Genomic DNA, 12,246 nt, shown 5'->3' with positions numbered 1-12,246 from the left:
GCAGTTAACGTTATCTTTTATGATAGGATTAAACAGTTTGAAATACAAGTTAAAACTAGGTTGACAAGAACAAAAGTTTGGGGAAACTGAACATCAACCTTAAACCATGTATGAGGGAAACCAATCACACGAGAGAATCAAAACACATGTTTTGAAATACAATATGCTAGTATTAGAAAGGACTAAATCCAAGAGAGGATGTTGACACGCCCTTATAAACTTGTGCTACAGCAGCAACCGTTTCTGAAACCGCATTGTTCATTTCTGATATTTTAGATGAAGTAAACTCTCTGTGCTTCGATACCATATCAATCAATGCCAACAACTCGTGTGCACACATCTCAACTTCCTTTTCACGTTGCATAGTTGTCTCATGCAACTTCGCCTTCGAACCCTTCCCAAATACACACATAAAAGTTAGTTATCGCAATATAAACAATCAGTAATAACAGATGTCTGAAAAAATGCACAAATTTATTTACCGTTTATCTTTGCATGGTTGAAAATATAAAATATTTGCAAGCTACAAAATGTTTCGGTAAAAGATGACACACTAGAGATAATGGGTTTGGAAAAAATATTTGATTATAAGAAACTCTGTCAAAACACCTATAAGAACAAATTAGTAAAATAACAATTTAAAAAATTTTGAACGAATTTCTAATACTAAATTCCTTATTTGGAAAGTCCATCATAATTGAGTTTTTTTTTAAAAAGAAATATGGTAAAATAAAGATTTAATTTTACCAAACTCAATTACAAGCAAATAATAAAAAAAAATAAAAAGAGCTATGTAGAGCTATGATCTTATTAAAAATTTCATTAAAAATGAGGGTTTGGGGAAAAAAAAGGTAAAATAGAGATATTAGGTATTTATCCAAACTCAGTCACAAGCAAATTATAAAATAGTTTATTAAAACACTAAAAGCGTTTAATTCAATAAAAGATTAGAAAACTGTTGAAATAAACATAATATTTGATCATAATTGGCAAACTAATTATTTAACAAACAAAATTGAACTTTGGATAAAAGTGTTTTAAGCCCAATCCGTACTAAATATATTACCCGTTTTTGACCCATTACCCAACTTGACTGAAGCCACTCATTTTGCCACCATGGCCTAGTTTGATCGAGAAAAATGATTACATTTGGTTTAGAATTGAACTTATAAAAATGTTACCTCAACAAATTCACGAGCTTCTTTTTCAACAAGGTCAACTTTACTAGACTCGATCTCAAAGTTGTGAACCAACTGCCTAGCCTCCATTGCACATCTGGAGGTGTAATCTTGTGTTTCATTCTTTATCGAGTTTAACTGATGATCCACCTGGTAAAATAATCAGCATAGCATCATTTTAATTTTAAACAACAATAATAAATGATTGATTGTGCTAAAGTATCTATCTATTTACCAAAACACTAACTAATAATTGCATAGCAAACCTTTTAGTTATGCAAAAACTAAATCAGGTATTTAGGCACCTAATAATTATAAAAATTATGGAATTCCAGCATGGCAACATTATACCTAAACACTGTTTTACTTCGCATGTTGTGTTAAAAGACATGAAAGAAAAGCCTAATCACATCTGCTACATCAGTCCAAATAAACAAAAACAATATTAACATATTTACATGCTTGTTTAAATCTGTAATTGAATTATGAATGTAAAAAAAATTTAATAACTATAACTTTGTAGAAATTAGGTTACTGTGAGTTTTAAAATGATTAGATATTCATGATTGGTAGTACTAATTGTTGTGAAATGTGTGGCAGAGCATTTGAGAAATTTAGGTGAAAGCATTTGAGACATATTTAAATGTGAGATGAAATCAGAGATGTTCAGACTTTAAAAGTCAGAGTCTAAAATCTGGATCTGCGATTTCCTAAGTTGCTAATGTAACTTCATTTTGTTTTATAGCGTGCCATCCATAATCGTCCAATTTGACTAATAAAAAACAAAGATTAACCATTTTGACAAATATACATTCTAGAATTTACTAGAAACAACATTTGAGTGCAAAATTTCGGGCAAATATCTCAAAGACATGTATACTTGACAAATTGTCTAAAGCTATAACCCACTATTACCTAAGGTGTATATGTATTGTTGATAATCAAGTCTAGTTTCAAAGTAAAGTCCACCTTTGATTTTATAAGTCAAAAACATTTAACTTGTGTGTGTGTGTGTATTCATACAGCTTTATTATAATAAAACCTAACCTTCTTTTCTAGCTACATACTCATCATAGTTATGGAATCACAAAAATGATTAAGATGTGTGCATAAGTTTTTGCAAGAAAATACACGTATTTAGGGAGATAGAAGTAAACGAGACTCACTTCATCAATTTGTGATTGAAGTAACGCGATACGGTTCCTTTTTGCATCGACCTTTGCAGCAATGTCACGGGACTGTTGCTGGAGAGACATCAAAGTTTCAAGATTTTCCATTGAACTTCTCTTTACTTCATCAGACGAAGAGCTTAGTACAGGATCCAGTCTTGATTTGTAATCCATTCCAAGTACCTCTGCAGGTATTGTACCCTTTGCATTCAACTCATACTGAATATCATTTCCTAACTTCAACCTAAAATATCATCAATTACATTGTCAATCATACACCAGTATAAAAATACTTAGATTTCTTATAATATTCACATGAAATTAAAAGGTACCTTCTGATAGCTTGGTTACATTCGGTCTGAAGTGCCTCTAGCTCCTTAAACTTTGACCCAATAACAGCATTAATATCCCAACACTTGTCTTCCCACTTGCTCCTCTCAATCTCAGCATCTGTTATATCCCTCTCAACTGACTGCAACTCCCTCTTCATCCTCTCCGCATCCCGCATATTAATCGCCTGTTCTTCCACCTTCTTCTTCAACTCCTCATTCTCCTCACAAATCTTATTCCTCTCCTCCACTTTTAACCTCAGTTCCTTGTCTTTATCCTCCAATTCCATTTGCATCATAGCATCCATCTGCTGCAATCGATCGATAATCGCATCAAACTTTTCAATATCCTTTTCTGACTCATTCTTTACATTTTCCCTTGACTCCTTCAAAGACGGCGCGCTCTTCATAACCTCGAGGTTCACCTCCAACTCCTTAGCTTGTGCTGATAACACATTCACATTCTCCGACAGCGAATTCTTCTCCTATTATCAGAAATTCAAACTAGCCAAAATTAATATTAAACACAATTTTGACTAAGAGTGTTCAACGAATCGAATTCCAAATACTCGAATGAATCAAATTAAGTTATTCAAAATTTGAAGCTGAACTCAAAATCCGATTTGGATTTCTGAGTTTTTCGAATATGATTCAAACACGGAGACCAAACACCCCTCGTTGACAAATTGCTCTATAAGTCAAACTCAAATAACAAATCATTAAACAAAGTAACGAACTAAATGAATGAGAAATCAAATACAGAAACTTAAAAGCCAAGTTTAAATTATGTGTGTACAAATAAAACAAAACAAAAAATGCAAATTTAGAATTAAATCGATTCCAAAATCACAAATTAACATTCGATTATCAAGTTCAAGTTTTTCAAGCCGAATTCAAATACTAAGCACCTGTAATTTTGACCTGTTTCATGAACAGAAGTGCGACTGATTTTCACAATATACAAACAATAAAATGAACATATATCATAATAATTAAAGTACTAATTACACTAAATAAACAATACCTGTTTTAACTTCCCCATGAAATCTTCATCTTCGCGTTCGATGGCATCATCATCTCCCCTAATATAATGCAGGTAACACTTCAAATTATAGTTGAACATCCCATCCGCATAAAGGGACTGCCAGTGAGTGGAGTTGGCAATGTGATCATTGTACATGGCAACCTGCACAAGCCAATGCAACACGGCGAGCACGCTAGGAAACGAGTGAGGCGTCCCGGGGGCTTTCAAGGCGGACTTGTTCATCTTAACCGGGCAATTGAGGCATTTCAACACGGCGAAGAGATCGTCCTCGATCTTATTACCGGGCGGGTAGTCGAGGCGCGTGAGGATGAATTTGAGGGTTTCGGTGATGTTCTTGTTGGAAGGCAAGGGTTTGAGTCTGAACTGGACTGGGAAGGATGACGCGGCGAGGTAGGAGTTGATGGTGCTGACGGCGTGGGTTTGGTAGGAGCGGTCGGTGATGTTGCGGTGCTGATTTGCGCCGGCGGAGTAGATGGAAGAAGGACGGCTGCGGCAGAAACTAGCGTTGGAGTCTCGGGCGGAGAACTGCCAGGGGTCGATAGGTGTCGGAGGGGCGGCGGCGGGTGGTTGTTGAGAACGGCGGGGCCTCTCATGATTCCGGTGCGTTAATTTTAAGTTCAGCTTTATGGAAGGGGGAAGTAGAGGGAAGGGTCTAGATATGAAATAAAACAAAACAAACATAAATCTCTCTTTTATCTATATAACTAGACGGGTGTCCGCGCGAAAAAGCGGGAAACACTGACCTTGGTAATCACGCAGACTTATAGGTGCTTGTTGTTTTGTTTGTAACCGTGAAACCATTTATTGTTATAAGTAGATTCATAGTTCGTATTTTAAACTCAGTTTAATATCGAAGTACAAACGAAAACGGAACCTAACCGTTGTTAATTGTTTGGTTTTGTTGGTTTTCAATTTTTAACGGTCTAGTTTCAGTTTTCGGTGACAAAAAACCGTTGGCTTGACTCATAGTTTAAGCATCAAAATCGGACGACAAATGTCTATACGTAAAATTTTATTGTTTTAACTGAAAAGAAACTATGACAATATCATACTCAAATTAAAGAAAATTAAATGCTCGTTTTTATGGTGCATTTTTTTTAAAAAAATATTAACGTACGAAAAAGTTATGACTGTTTAAAAGTCGTGGGGTTAAAAATGAAATTATAAAGAATAGATGGTTAAAAGATGAATGACCAAATTTATAACTATTCTTTATATTTACAAAAGTTTATTAAAGTTGAGAGGAAAACTTTGTAACTATTTTGAAGAGAATTGGAAAACACGTGAGATTTAATGCTACAATTACTAATTTACCCTCATTTTAGGTTGTACCTTATGTTTAAACAATTGTAAATCCCTTAAATCTACCGTCTTAATTTACCCATCTTTCCCTCATTATATATAGTATAGATACGCAGTACACCACTTAGGGTGAAGGTAGTGGGGCGCGGACAACGTGGCCGCCATGCACACCACTGCCTCTTAGCCGTGGACGGGGACGCGGACAGCCGGGGCGAGCCGGTCCACAGTGCTTGATTGAAGTTGCTGCTTAAAAACTTGGGGGTGGATCAAAAAACTTGGGGGGTGGATCAATCAAGCCCCACTCACCCTCTGGGGCTTGATCCAGTGGCTTGATCTTTTGCCACGTCAGCGCCTACGTGTCGTTAATATATTAGATCACTTGTGGGTGGATCAAGCCTCACTACCCTTAGCCCTAAGGGTAAATTAAGACGCTTGGATTAAAGGATTTACAAGTAATTAAGCACATAGTACAAGTTTAAACAAGGACAAACGGGTCATTACAACATCAAAACTCACGAGTTTTCTACTTCTTTTAAAATAGTTATAACTTTTCCTCCTCAAGTATAATCAACTTTTTGTAATTTTAATGTATAGTTACAATTATTACCCTTAATCTGTTACTAATTTTTATTTATATTTTCACTTTTAACCGAACTCCTCCCATTATTTTTAAATATTAATAACTTTTTCGTACGTAAATATTTTTTTTTTTAAATTGTACCATAAAAATGATCATATATTTCTCTTTAATTTGAGTATGATATTGTTATAGTTTTATCTTTAGTTAAAAAAATAACATTTTGCGTTTGGGTGTTTGCGGTATGGTTTTGATGGTTTTCAAGTTATACCGTGAACCAAACAGTTAGTAACAATTTTTTTCGTCGTAAACCGAAACCGAACAATTGAAAATTGAAAACAGCTAGCCAAAAGCTAAAGAAAAAAATCAACAGTGAAATCATACCACTAACCGAGTTCAACAGTTTTACGGCTTCAAACCAAACAATAAACACCCATAAACTTGTTACGTGATCACCAATTCTATGTTTCTCGCTGTATCGCGCGGGCACCATTCTAGTACTTATACTTACCATATAATAAACAAATGGATTTCCATCAAATTCTCTTTTTATTTTAACCAAATTTCTTCAAATTGCCACATGGCATTTTCTAATTATTTTTTAATTATCTTAACTCTCTATATAATAAACAAGTTGGTTTCCACCAAATTCTCGTTTTGTTTTTCACCAAATTTCTTCAAATTGTCACATGACATTTTCTAATTATTTTAATTCAATTACAAACTCAAACTTGTAATGCCTATTGAATTTTTATCATCCCAATTCACATGTTCTAACCCTTGCAATCACCATATACAAATTACATTGAAATTCATCAGTATTCAAGGTAACTATCAAACCTTTGTAATCGATTCACATAATTAATTATTTCACCTTAACATATTCAATCGGATTCGCAGCTTCAATCAGAGTCAATCGATTCATCTACACATATTCAATTAGATTCAATAGATTCATAGGTTCAATCAGGTTCAATCAATCAATCTTTTTAATGCGATTCATTTAATCCGAATCATGTAATCTGATTCACGTAGTTGATTTATATGTAATCCATTGTCTTTCAATTGAAACTCTAATTCTATGACCATTATATAACACACATTATTTACATAAAGATATAGTACAAACAAATTAAAGCATGTCATTAGTTATCAATAAGTATTATTTAAATAAAGACATATTATCTTTAAAAACACACATTAAAATGTCCAAAAAGGAAAGTTAATATAGTACAAGATTCAATGTTTAATAAATTAGCGAGTAAATGTCCTCGAATATGCAATGCTTGAATTATTTTTATTCTTAGTGGATTGTTTTCGAAGAATAATGGACTTTTATTGTTTTTAAGGATATGACGTGTTCTACATTTAGGAATACTACTTTACGAATACCTCTATCTAATATAACTGATGGTATATTTCTCTAAACTCTTATTCTTATTATTGATTAAATCATAGTAATTTATTTCTTTAGTAAAATTATTGTTTTGGTCAAAAATCGGCTAAGGATATTGTAACCAAATAAGTTTTGTGAGGTTTAGTGCTAAGGTGACAATAATGAATTTATGAACAAAATGGAGACGAACACCGTGATTTGTTGCCAGAAAAAACCCATTGATCTTGATTAGATCAAAGGAAAAAAACCCCGGGTGATGACAAATCGTCTATCACCACTATTAATATCAAAAAAGGATTACAATGGTGGAGTTTATGATCAACATATACAACGAAGCTAAGTGTGTGTGATTACAGAGAATTATGAGCTAACGTATGCGAGTGTAAGCTAACGAGTGTGTGTGCTCCTAGTTGATCAATAACTCGTTTATAAACAAAAATCACAACTAACTATAACTCCTATAATCACGCCACTCTTCCCACTAGCCGTTTCTTCTCTCTTGACCACGTGCGGGAGTCGTCCAGTAGCGCAAGAAGAGGATGACTTAGTCCTCCAACCGTTATATCTATTAAACACAACACCATTCAAACACAATTATTAGTAAACAAATAATACCAAGAATCCTTGATCCTTTACAATCTGGAACATATCACAAGGATAAGTGATCCATAAACTATTCAAGGATAGAGGATCCTTAGCATAATTTCTATGCCCTAACAATTGCCCCCAAAATGTCGGGTGTTTATGCAATACAGCTGCCGTTTTGAAATTTGAATCCTGCAAAAGATAAATCGATTAGATGGTTGTTAGTAATAATTATGATCTAAAACCCTGAATATTAACCATCGCCGCCTATATGTGATGCCCTCAGTTCTTTATAACCACATATCTTGGCAACTATTCAGGTATCCTTCTTCCTCTTTATTTCCTTATTATAATATTCAGAAATATGCCTGTCGCTTCTTCTTCTTCTTCACCCTCTAAACATTCCGACCAATCCAATGACTCCGGATTGTTGGAGATGCAACCTCAGAACCTTATCACCAATCCATCTATGGAGATTTGTAAGTTCACTGACCCCGAGATTGACGAATTCCGGCTACTGTTCCCATCGGAAACCGTTTTCCAACTATACGATTCTACAGTCCGATGTGACGTTTACTCACAGACTTGGGTCTGTTTTCTGGCCTGCCCTTTTCTCATCAGTTATACATATCCGTTTCCTCCTTTCACACAGAGTTTCTTCGAATCTACCGGCATGTCTTATATTCAGGCCATGCCCATGATTTGGAGGGTTTTAGGCACCATTGAAAGAATCATTGAGGAAGAGAATATCGATTTTGGCGTCCAAGAGTTGTCTCATCTTTATACCCTAACTACCCACGGCCCAAACTGGTTTTTGCTGAAGTCTAAACCTCGACAACCCAATCTGATTTCAAAAGTAACTTTGAACAATTCTTTCTGGAGGAATCAGCTCTTCTTTGTGAATCGGAACTCCATACCTGGTGGGGCTGATTTACCTCAAACTTGGGTTAAAAAAGGTAAGATCCTGGATTCTTAACAGAGAAAGAATCCGTGATAACTGATCTAACTCTCAATCTTTTTTCTTGCTTGCAGTTGAGAATTTTGCTTCCCTAGCCAAGTTCCTGGAACAGAAGAAAAAACAAAAAGATTTCTTGCTCTGGATCCCGAAGTCAGGACCTTCCAAGCCAGATTCATTGAGGTTTTTTGCGACATCTCTTCAGATTCCGACATGTCAAGTAAGATTTATATTTTTTATATTGAATAAAATAAAATAGAATACTTATCTGTTATTTGGTTTTTTACAGGTGTGCAGAAATCTCATAAATCCACCAGCAAGTTTTCCTTGGAGGACATCGATAGTATGATCACTCCTCAAACAGTCAAGAAGGAAGCTTTGAAGGAAGCTACCGCTTCCGAGCCAAGGACCACAACTAACAGGGCCAATTCAATAGCTTCCAAGAGAAAAAGATCTTCAGAGCCCGAAACCCACTTCGACATGATCCTCACTATAAGTACCCTCTATCCTGATGCTTTGAATTTGAGGATCTAGTATTCTTCTAACTTGCACATAATTGATGGTCTTAGGCTGTGAATGCTTGCAAAGATCACTATAACAAGATTGTGAGCCAAATGAGCGATAGCCTTTCGGGGATGGGAAGTGCAGCGGTCGCAAAGGATAAAGCCATGGCCCAGCTTAACAAAGACAAAAAGCAGTTGGAGGATCTGTTATCCACCACAGAATCCCAACACCAAGAGGAAGTGAAGCAGGCTACCGAAAAAACAAAGATGTGGGTTGCAAGGTCGGTGTTGCAGGCCCGGATCAAGATGGCGACAGAAGCCAGTGATCCTAACTTTGACAAGGCTGCTTGGGATGTGAAAAAGTGGAAGGTGGCTTTGGTGGCTCTTGGTGGTGAAGAGAATGTGGAGATGCCGGATGGGAATGAAGCTGGAACTAGCGAAGCCAAGGAGGTGGTCGGGACTGAGGAAGGAAAGGTTGCAACAGAAGATGAGGAGGTTGCTTGAACGGGCGATGAAGGATATCAAAAACAAGGCCAGAGCCCGTTTTTTAATTTGTTTTGATTATGTTTTCATGGATAATGGTTTGTAATGGATAATACTAATTAGGTTGAAGGATCAATGATCCTTAAGACAATTTCAAGGGGTAGCAAAGGTGGATGGATCCTCTGTTTGTGGGGATGACGCCTTTGATGCCCCTGCCTTTTATTTTCCTGCACTCAGTTAAACTGTTAGTAACAACTTACTTTAACCCGGATGGATGGTCCATGTTTTAAATGGTGAAGTCCGGGTTAACTTTTGGTAACTCTAAGTAAGTTTTTAATAAATATTATCTTTTGATTATTTGCTTGTTATTTGTTATATTGAAAGTTTGTTTGATATAGCTTTAGCTTTATTTGAAAGTTTTAAGAAACAATCTTGAGTAAAAATTTTAGGATAGAATATCCTTGTAAAAATAATTTAAAGATTTTAAATCCTTAAGCCAAAAGGTTTATAAGGATCTTAGCCAAACAAATGTAAATTGACAAGTAGAAATCATACCATAAGGTCTAATTAGACTTAAGTTACCATAAGTAGTGACCCTTCCGTGATCCTTGTAGAATTAAGTCAAGGATTTTGAATCCATATGTGTTTGATCCTCTTAGTTTCACTTAAGACATCTGTTGTAAATAACTTATAAGATCAATTGGGATTTGACCCATCAAACTGGGGACAAGCCCATTAAATAAATTGTGGACAACCCGTGCAACTGGGGACAAGCCCGTGTAAATGGGGACAAGCCCGTGTAACTGGAACAAGCCCAAAAGCTGGGGACAAGCCCAAACTGGGGACTGGCCCAAGATACGGATGTTAACTAGGGACTCGAGCAACACGGGATTTAGCCCAAACGTGAGATAACATGAAAATGTTATAAACCGGTGGTATGGTACGTCTACCATAAATCGTATGATCCTCCATATAGCCGAAGACAACGAAATTGTCAGCCACTAAGCGTGTACTGGTCCCGCTGCCCTGGACTATACGTTGGATAGCGTGCGCTCCAGGCGAGAGTGTAGAAACTCTAATTTATAAGAAAGGTGAAAACCTTTAAACCTTGGAAGATATGACCATCGGGGGTCATACCTTAATCGTGGGCTAGGCCAAGGGAAATAGTAAGATACCTTTAATGCGAAGGAGAGGTGGCCAACCTCTTAGACATTAATCTTCTATCTAGAATCCTGTATAGTTATTTGATACTTGGAAAAAACAAATATTAAGAATATGTTATCCTTAAACTAATAAAAACTTTAAATGAATAAGTGATCAGATAGATATTACCAATTTCAGGACCCTTGATCCTTTAAGGATACTCGATCCTCAGAGGATACTTGATCATGATAAGAAAAAATACTTCTTGAGGTGGATAACAATCCATGCTCTTGGTAACATGTTGCCTTCCATAGTGAAAAAATGATATGCCCCCTTTACTGCTTCCGATTCGATCAGATTAGGGCCTTCCCACTTGGGTGCTCGCTTTCCATTAGCCGAATTGGTTGTATTCTGGAATGCTTTCGTTAAGACCAAATCTCCTTCTTGAAATCTTCTAATCTTTATACTCATGTTGTATGCCCCAGCCACCCTTTGTTGATATGCCGCCATTCTGATCTTGGCTAGGTCTCTGAGCTCCTCCATAGTACCCAAGTCTTCGAGAAGGATTTCTTTATTAGCTTCAGGATCACGGATGCTTGTTCTGGTTGTAGGAACCACCATCTCTGTAGAGATTACTGCTTCTGATCCAAACACCAATGAGAAGGGTGTTTGGCCTGTTGCGTTCTTGGATGTTTTCCTGTTAGCCCAAAGAACATAAGGTAGCTCTTCGGCCCACTTGCCTTTCTTGGATCCTAGTTTCTTCTTCAAATCGTTGATGATTATCTTGTTACTTGATTCCGCCTGGCCATTAGCTTGAGGATGCACTGGAGTAGAGGTAATCATACTGATGCCCCAACTGTCACAAAAGTTAGTGGTTCTTTTCCCGATAAACTGGGAACCATTATCACAAACAATTTCTGAAGGTATACCGAATATAGTAATAATATTTCTTTTAATGAAAGATATCACCTCTTTTTCGCGTACTTGAACAAAAGATTCAGCTTCTATCCATTTTGAAAAGTAGTCAGTCATTGCAAGCATGAATACTTTTCCGCCTGGTGCCTTTGGTAGCTTGCCAACAATATCCATTCCCTATTTCATGAAAGGCCATGAAGAGGATATAGGATACATTGGTTCTGCTGATTGATGAAGAATGATTGCATGCCTTTTACAAGCATCACACTTCTTTGAATACTCCATGGCGTCTCTCTTCATGGTTTGTAACATCCAAAATTTTCGTTCTGTTAATGTTTTGGATAAAAATCGGCCAAGGATAATGTATCCAAATCTGTCAAGTGAGGTATAGTGCTATCACAATAACAGTGAACGTATAATCGAAATCTTGATGAACACAAGGATTTGATCATGAGGGAAAAAACCCTTAATTACGATAATCTTTACTTCGGTCAAAAACTAACAAGGTAATCTTTGGTCGAATTGTTTCGGTCAAGGATTAACAAGGTAATCTTTGGTCGTACAGTATGTGATTATAGTAATCTCCGGCACAAAAAACCCCCGGACGGTGAAAACTATCACCGTCAAGTTTATTATGGTAAAAGGTGATTACAAGTGTTGTGGAGT

General features: G+C 36.2%; 1 pseudogene across 1 annotated transcript; it reads right to left on the bottom strand.

Annotated features, from left to right (window-relative positions):
- Positions 1 to 76: 76 nt before the first annotated feature.
- On the bottom strand, positions 77 to 4,314 carry LOC143635609 (kinetochore protein NDC80 homolog; annotated as a pseudogene). The gene is made up of 5 exons (XR_013154094.1): positions 3,701 to 4,314; positions 2,680 to 3,161; positions 2,345 to 2,591; positions 1,182 to 1,328; positions 77 to 394 (listed from the first exon to the last, which is right to left on the bottom strand). The product of XR_013154094.1 is annotated as a kinetochore protein NDC80 homolog (transcript).
- Between the last annotated feature and the right edge of the window lie 7,932 nt (positions 4,315 to 12,246).

Source organism: Bidens hawaiensis, unplaced genomic scaffold, assembly GCF_021521415.1.
Source record: "Bidens hawaiensis isolate Kalapana, Puna unplaced genomic scaffold, B.hawaiensis_p1.1 tig00000536_1, whole genome shotgun sequence".
Lineage (NCBI taxonomy): Eukaryota > Viridiplantae > Streptophyta > Magnoliopsida > Asterales > Asteraceae > Bidens > Bidens hawaiensis.
The sequence above is the reverse complement of the archived record's forward strand: the minus strand, read 5'-3'. Positions and strand labels throughout refer to the sequence as shown.